Genomic DNA, 9,336 nt, shown 5'->3' with positions numbered 1-9,336 from the left:
TAAGAAAATGTAGGTATCATGCCATCAGGGACCGAAGCCACCAAATATTTAGATCTTTTAACTCACTTCTCTTGTTGATTCTTAGGTCCAACAAAAATCCTAAAACTCTAGTCAGGGTTCTCACTGGAAATTGATAAGTGAGCATTCTGATTTACATAGTCATTTGAATATGGGAAACTGAAATAAATGACATTATAAATTAACCTGAGCCAAAAGACCATCAGAAAAGCCATCAAAAAATTATATTTCTAGTGGAATTCTTCTAACCCTTCAATTACCCAAATTATATTTTAACCACATAGGAACTCTTTAAAAATGTTTAGTTAAGCATTCTTAAATCATAGCAAGCAAAATTACAACATCTGATGACTGAGGTTTATTACTATGATTATTATAATGCATTTCTTGCAAAACACGTGTGTCTGCTTCAGTTTTGTTTTTTTCCTTCTACTATCAGTAGGCCATAACTAGCTCACCAAGGCAGAATTCTTAAATAACCACAGTTATCAATATGCAAGTATTAAAATAAGCATCTTGGGAGAGCCAAAGGTTTTTATTTCTCTAGCCAAGTTCATTACTTTAAATTTAATTCAGCTGTTAGGAAGCTGTCCCCCCCCCACCACCACTACTGTTCAGAGATATTTTCTCAGGGGGCCAAGAGAAGAATCCCAGATCCAGGTTATACAGATTAGGTTCCTTCGCATACAAAAAAAAGAAAAACTATCTAGAATTATCACACTATTTCTTATTAACAAAGAATCCTACATGTTAGAATCATTGGACGTCCTTCAATAAAAACATCAGATACAATAAACATCAGATGTTTATATCCATCTTAGAAACCTGATTCTCTACTGCCCTTTAACATCCTATATTACCCAACAATTTGACGTTATCTATATAAAAATATCTATATAGGTTAAAGTTATGATTAGATGGCTCCAAGAGTACTGTATGTAATGGATAACAAGAAGCCTGTGGGTGTATGTATGGAGCACAATCATACAAAGATACCTATAAAATAAGACCAGGTGGTTGACGTGGTCAGTTTGGAGCGCTGTTTCCTAAGAATAGTATAAGCATTTCATGGTTACTTAAGTAATCAAGGACAGGGTGATCCAAATGTATCAGAAATGCACATCTGATGCAACAATACTATGCTCCACTTTAGGAAAAAAACAGTTTGCACAAAAGATGAGCCTCTCCGTATTGACCTCTCACAAGCACGAGCTAAATTCCACCACCTGGACTTGCAAACTAGCAGTTCCTCGGACGCCCAGTCCCCACCCCCTGCCTCTCCACCAGGGCACCTGGCCAGGGCCTTTGGCGCACTCAGAGGCAGAAGTCTGACCTCGGAAAATCCCAGAATGCTACAAACGGCCGAGGCCAGGGACCCAGAGTAAGGCTTGATCTAGGACAACACTTGCCCCAGGAGGCTCTTGCAGGGTCTCACTCTGATCGGCGGGACAGGTCATGGGCCTAAGGAGCCGTGATATGAGTGGCCTGGCCTCTCTGAGACGAGTCAACGGCAGAGCCGAGGCCTTTCCGCCCTTGGATTTTAAATCTACCATGACACCGGGGCAACTTTAGGTTTCAAATGCCACGAGCAGAGCTGTGCCCCGAAGAAACCCCGGTCGCCGAGGCCCCGAATCCCGTCGTTTTTCTGACACCTAGCTTTCGAGACCTAAAAGACTGGGAAACCGCCCAGCCCAGAACACCCTATCCGAAACCTTACCTCCTCAAAAGCAAAAGGCCCTTTGGTAAACTGTCACCAAACCGCCGTCTTCTCTCCCTGTCGCTGCAACAAACACCCTACAAAATGGCGGCAAAACCATCTCCCCAAAACCCCACCGTCGGCCTCTAGCGCCACTTATATAGGACGAAGCGCCTATGTAACAGAGCTCCCGCGCTCACGCCCCTCCCCTAAGGGGCGGGGTCAAGCGTGACGTCAGGGCCGCACCCGGCCCTCCACCGCGCTGCTGCGTGGGCAGAGCAGTCCCGGCCCCGAGATGTGCTGTGGCTGAGGCGACTCCTTAGATTGTTTTCGTTGCAGGAGAACCTGGGTGAAGTCAGGAGGAGACGACTTAAGCCTGTGGCAGGTGTCTGCTGCTACTCGAGGAGTTACTCTGAATGCAGCACCTCTCAGCAGAGCCAACCTTAGCTCCGTTCCCTGCTCTCCCGCCCCAGTGGGCCGCAGCACGGCTGAACTGTCAGGCAGAGCCACCGTGCAATAGACAAACCCCTAACCGGCTCGGTGCTAGGCCCAGGCTGGTGCTGGGGTTAGCTCAGTGAACGCGATTGTGTAGTCCAGCCCGCTTGGAACGTCCTGTCTAAAAATGGATTCTGATAAATAAGATGTCTTAGGAAACAAGCTCAGAGGTGCTTATCTTTTTAAGGCCTGTGTTCCTGATAAAAACAAAAAAATAAGTTTCAGTTGAGACTCCTTACAAAATTTTTCCTGTTGTGGTCCCTGCCTCCTGGGCAGATTCGGTAGCTGGAAGTTTCCCTAACAAACTTTTCCCCATTATTTATTCCTGTGAGTCAGTTTTATTTAACCAATGCAGAGTAATGTCTGAGAGCTAGTGAGCCCCGTTAAGGGGCTTGCTTACCTCAAATAAGGTATTTCACAGTTCTAAGGATCCCCAGACAGTTTCCCTTTGTGAGCGTGTAGAGTGAGAAGAGAGAAGAGGGCCAAAATCTGAGCCCTGGGGAGCACTTAAGGGACAGAGGAAAAGAGCCTGAGAAGGAATGATCAGAAGGAGAGGAGAACCAAGAGTTTGGTGTCAGAGTAAGCGAGAGAAGGGTTTAAATGAGGGAAAGGCTGACAGTGACAAATGCTGGGAAGGAGTCAGGTAGGGTTGGTCCTGAAAAGTGTCAAGGGGATTTTGTGTTCTGACAAACATTCAATGGATAAAAGAGAAAGTCAGAAATCAGATTTGGGAGGGCACGGTTGGACTCTTGCAGGCATAAATCCAATAGCATGTGGGTTTGTACCTTGTACCTTGTTAGGTGAAAGGAGGGCCCTGTCATTTCATGATCTAATATTGTAGAAAACTTGTGCCACCTACTTTGGATAAATTGAATTGTTATGGAGATTGTACCCCATGTTAAGAAGTGAAGAAGTGAAGTTGAAAAGATAATTGGAAAATTGGAAGTGAAAATCCTTTATGCTGTAAATGAAACAGACGTTATTCTCCTCACCTGGAATAGCCACCATTTATGCATCTACAATTGTAAATCTTACCCATCCTTTGAGGTCTGTCTCTAAGATGCTATCTCTGACTACATGAGTTCCCACCCATCTCCCTGCTCTTGACTACTCTGGTTAGAGATGAGGTCCTTAATCAGTTGGCCAAGGCACACTGGTGTGCCTGGATCCACCAAAATATGATGACCAATTTTGCCCATAGTGTGAAATGTATTGGTTCTACAATTGATTACACCTACTATTTCAGGGACATCTATCAGTTGGAATGTTTATCTGAGTAGACTGGGCCATCTTGCGAGGTAAAGTGGGACTCAGCTTGAGGCATATAGAGGCATAAATTAAGCTGGCAGCAAAGAAAAGTTCCCCTTTTTTCCTGGCACATGAAGGATCTTTGTCTTGTGAGGCTAAAAGAGAATGTGGTCAGGACAGTGCACAGTTTTGCTCAAACAACAATATAAAGTTAAAAGACAGCCAAGTGGAAAGGCCCCCTACAGAGGGATTTATAGACATCACAAAACAACGTTACCCAGTAGTGGAGTCTGCTTTGTAGTTGCTGCTATCTTATTTTAGTGTCATTTTGAATATTCAAGTGTGTCTGCCACTTAAATATTAAGGTCTAATATTTGAAAGTGTGTCATGATCAGGAGGAGGTCGACATGTATGGTGCTCCTATTTACTCTCTGTGGCTTATGTGCTTTGACTGGAGACAAGGACCTGATTTATACTCTCTTTGGTATCTCAGTGGTACAACCCAGTACATATTTGTAGGTTGTTTATGGAAGCTGCTTTTGGTTGTTTTGCTCAGTTGGGTTAAGTTGGATTAAATCAAAGGTTGAAATTTACTCCCAGAATCCCTGGGCCAGTTGGCTTAATAATCTTACCTGGCACCTTAACCCTTTCTATTAAGTCAGTTACCTGGAAAATGAATACCTTGTATCAGAGGATTTAATAAAAAGTCTGTCTAATTTCTCAGAATCTACTACTAACACCCTAAAAACTGTCTAATCTGGTAACTTTGTCTTAACACAAGAACAAGTATGTCTAAGAAATCCTTAAGTTAAACCATATATAAAGAAAATCTTAGCTTTGAAGAGCAACCAGAGGAATATTCTTATCATATATTCTAGCACAGACATTCTACAAGTTTAACTTCAGATATAGGAAACAGTCACCTCTGAAAGCAGAGTTCCAGAGTAAAAGTCTAAATTGTTGTGTAAATTACGTTTAACAAAAGACTGTCAGCTATATGGAGAAATCTTTACAAAGGTATAAACCTTTATGGGTTTATAATTTCTAAGTTGCTATTACTGATAATTACCAATCTGTATTTAATTAGATTTTTTGTGTTTTTAGCTATCAATTAAATACTCATGATGTGCTAACTACTTTGTATACATGATCTCATTTAATAATCTAAACAACACTGTAAAGTGATCATTGGTTACTTGCTTGCAGTCAAGTTATCAAGTACCAGAACCGAGATTCAATCTCAGGACTTACTTGCTCCAAAGCTCTTGTGTTTAACCCGTTCTACTGGCTGCTTCAACTCATACAGCAAAGTACAAAGCAACTTACTTTACTTAGTCATTAGGGAAACCAGGCTGAGTTCATCTTTCAGCAAGATCAAAGGAGTTCGTCTTAAAAAAAGCACTTTTCAAGGTGATATATCATCAAGGGCTCCTCATGATGAAACAATGACTCAGTTTATCTCCAGCACACCAAGGTCATCAAAGGTCCCAGGGTGCCTTATTCACTGTTCAACAGCAAGTCACAAAGGGTCTCCCATGCATCCCATGCTGCCTAAGATGGATAACATCCCAGGTTTCTCCAATATTTCCTGAGACTGGTTGTGAGGAGAGTCACACAGCACACCATGAAGCAGGATCTAATCATCAAACAGTGCCAGAAACATTCCCTGATACACAGTGCACTTTGCAGTGTATCAAAGGTGGGGAATGGAGGGGTGCCAGGAGTGATTTAATTCAGAGGTTCTTTTGGGAATAGGATAAGCTGATCTTTCCAATCTCCTTGTCAATTTTCACTACCTCTAGTGAAAGGGCTTTGGAACTAGGTTAATAAATTAGTTTCTCAACACCTGCTACCAATAGTCTCAACTACCAGCCATCCAGTGAAACCACTGAAGGGAAAATATATTTGCCTAAGTAAATTCCTAAGTTCTAAATTTCCTATGAATATTGTAGAATCCTACATAAGCATATGAAAACATGTAATATATATTTGTCTCCAAATCTTCTGGGGTTACCTTTTATTTTAATGTATAAATATCAAGCTCCTATTTCATGTAATTGTAGGAAGTACAGTATCCTTCAGAGTATTCTGATGATTTCTATAGAGGTGTTAACTTCTCTGGTGGCTTCCTGTCACCTCTCACTCTAAATTCCCATTCCTGGCTCTATCCCTCAGTTCCCTTATACCATCTCATCTGCAGTTGCTGTCCTTGCTTCATAACATTTTGTACCAAGTATTGACACAGTCTTCTCCTTGATTCTCCAAAGACTAGGTACCTTTTATGAGGAATAGGCTTAAAATTTTGAGAATACCAGAGGGTGGGTACAGCACAGAAACAAAAAGAACTGAAATTTTGTATCAGAATTCACAATTCTGAAGGTCCCAATCATTTCTTATCACAGATAATTTCTTACTGGCTTTCATCTCCTTAGGACTCAACTAGGGGAATGGATATAAGTAAAATGGATATATACTACACATTAGTTAAAAGCAATGAACAATTTTGCTAAATTTATGCTAAATTGACATATAGCAATATAAATAGACCTAAAAAGTTAATGCTGAATGAAGAAGAAAATGTGATTTATAAAACAATATCATTTAGGCAGATATTTAAAAACTGCAACTACACCACATGTTTTCGAGGATACGTATATATTTAAATAAATGTTAGAGAGTGGATTGGAAAGACAATATATTAAATACACTAGAGACGTGCTTCTCAGAGTTCTGAACTTTAGCCTAGGAGACCATTTAGGCTATGCACTCAGTTTACTTTGTAGCTTTGTTGCCCTGGGTCTAATTTTCAACACAGTCTTCCCTGTGGCTACAGGAGACAGCTGAGTCAATAGTGTGCCTTAAGTTGACAGCTGGCTGACCTGATCTTCTCAGTTTCCGTTTTCAGAGCTTTTAAAACAACTGACCAAAGGCAGACAACTCAATAACTCTTACAACTGCAATTGTCCCCATACTATTCAAGTGCCTCCAGCTATTGCATAAGCTGATGTTTCACCTCCATCTGAACCTCATCCCAGTTCACAACCAGTGAGGGTTTTTTCCTGGACCCAAAGGGCTATGTTCTTTATTCTGTTTCACCACCTTCTCTCTCTTAGAAGCAACAATAAGGGACATCCTTGCCTTATTCCTGTTTGTAAAGGGAATGCTTCTAAAGTTTTAGTTAAGTTTCATGTTGTAACTTTTCTTCTAAATGTATTGTGGAAATAGGTCATACCAATTAATACTTATATATAACCAATCCTCATTATTGATGGATTCAGCTACTCATTAAAATTTATTTGTAACCCCCCAAATCAATACTCATAGTGCCTTCATGCTTATTCATGGGCATGAGCAGAGCAGCAAAAAATTTCTCAATGTGTACATTCCCAGCTGAAGTCAAGCAAGGCAATGCTCTGCCTTCTTTTCCAGTTCTCATACTGAAAAGAAGTGCCTTTTTCACAGTCTATTTAATAGTACATTTTTGTGCTTTTTATTGGTGACTTCCCTGTTTAAAATGGCCCCTAAGTGTGGTGCTGAAGTGCTATGTAGTGTTTCTAAAAGCAAGAAAGTTATCATGCACCTTATGGAGAAAATATGAATGTTAGATAAGCTTCATTCAGACATGAGTAATAGTGCTTTTGGTCATGAGGTGAATGTTAATGAATCAACAAGGTTTATTAGATAAGGTTTGTTTGTTTGTTTGTTTGTGTTTGCGGTACGCCGGCCTCTCACTGTTGTGGCCGCTCCCGTTGCAGAGCACAGGCTCCGGACGCGCAGACACAGCGGCCACGGCTCACGGGCCCAGCCGCTCCACAGCATGTGGGATCCTCCTGGACCGGGGCATGAACCCGTGTCCCCAGCATCGGCAGGTGGACTCTCAACCACTACGCCACCAGGGAAGCCCTAGATGAGGTATTTGTAAACAGAAAACCACATTTCAAAAATTATGGGCTGATTGGCTGATGAAAGTATTGTGAACCAGAGGCTCACAGAAACCCAACCTTATTTCTCCTAGGAGTGATGAGTAACTAGTCACCAATTCAGTGTTTTCAGCAACATTATAAAACCTAATTCCTGCAAATAACGAGAATCAACTACATATATTAAAATAAAAGAAACATTACATGGGACATACTTCTACTACAAAATAATTTATTGTTTATCTGAAACAAACTCTACATATCTAAATTACATCTCTTTAATTATGTTTCCCTGATGGTTTGGATCTCAACAGTTCCTGGTTTTGTAGAATTTGCTTAGACATTTAATGCAGTTATAATCTGTGTTCCATTTAAATTGTACATAAACTTTCATTTTTTTAAAGTTTTTTTAATGTGGACTATTTTTAAAGTCTTTATTGAATTTGTTACAATACTGCTTCTGTTTTTGTTTTTTTTTTTGGCTGCAAGGCATGTGGGATCATAGCTCCCCGACCAAGGATTGAACTTGCAACCCCTGAATAGCAAGGGGAAGTCTTAACCACTGGACCGCCAGGGAAGTCCCTTATTTCATTCTTTTGTCCACTACTATTCTTTAGTGAAAAAAGACTCTCATAATCAGCATTATGACCCACTATACTGAACATGTGTTGGCATAAAATTGATAACTGAGAATTGACCTTCCAATTTGATTTGTTGAAGTGCATAATACTATCTTTAAATTCTTCAGTATTACTTAGCATCCCTTCATCAAACTCTAGGTAAAAAAAATAAAGTTTTTCAAGTAATAAAATCCATTTCAAAAGATAGTCATGGCAATTTCATAAAAAATACCTACGTCAAATGAGAAATCCTTTTCCATTTTTATGAGGTCCCTCTTAAAAAGTGTCTTGACACTTAACTCTCTAACACCATACACAAAAGTAAGCTCAAAATGGATTAAAGTTCTAAATGTAAGGCCAGAAACTATCAAACTCGTAGAGGAAAACATAGGCAGAACACTCTAAGACATAAATCACAGCAAGATCCTTTTTGAACCAGCTCCTAGAGAAATGGAAATAAAAACAAAAATAAACAAATGGGACCTAATGGAACTTCAAAGCTTTTGCAGAGCAAAGGAAACCATAAACAAGACCAAAAGACAACCCTCAGAATGGGAGAAAATATTTGCAAATGAAGCAACTGACAAAGGATTAATCTCCAAAATTTATAAGCAGCTCATGCAGCTCAATAACAAAAAAACAAACAACCCCATCCAAAAATGGGCAGAAGACCTAAATAGACATTTATCCAAAGAAGATATACAGACTGCCAACAAACACATGAAAGAATGCTCTATATCATTAATCATTAGAGAAATGCAAGTCAAAATTACAATGAGATATCATCTCACACCAGTCAGAATGGCCATCATTAAAACATCTAGAAACAATAAATGCTGGAGAGGGTGTGGAGAAGAGGGAACACTCTTGCACTGCTGGTGGGAATGTGAATTGGTAAAGCCACTATGGAGAACAGTATGGAGGTTCCTTAAAAAACTACAAGTAGAACTACCATATGACCCAGCAATCCCACTACTGGGCATATACCCTGAGAAAACCATAATTCAAAAAGAGTCATGCACCAAAATGTTCATTGCAGCTCTATTTACAGTAGCCCAGAGATGGAAACAACCTAAGGGTCCATCATCCAATGAATGGATAAAGAAGATGTGGTACATATATACAATGGAATATTACTCAGCCATAAAAAGAAATGAAATTGAGCTATTTGTAATGAGGTGGATAGACCTAGAGTCTGTCATACAGAGTGAAGTAAGTCAGAAAGAGAAAGACAAATACCGTATGCTAACACATATATATGGAATTTAAGAAAAAAAATGTCATGAAGAACCTAGGGGTAAGACAGGAATAAAGACACAGACCTACTAGAGAACTGACT

The sequence above is a fragment of the Mesoplodon bidens genome, assembly GCF_964165515.1.
Source record: "Mesoplodon bidens genome assembly, contig: HAP1_SCAFFOLD_665, whole genome shotgun sequence".
In the NCBI taxonomy this organism is placed as follows: Eukaryota; Metazoa; Chordata; class Mammalia; order Artiodactyla; family Ziphiidae; genus Mesoplodon; species Mesoplodon bidens.
This window is presented reverse-complemented; position numbering follows the sequence as displayed.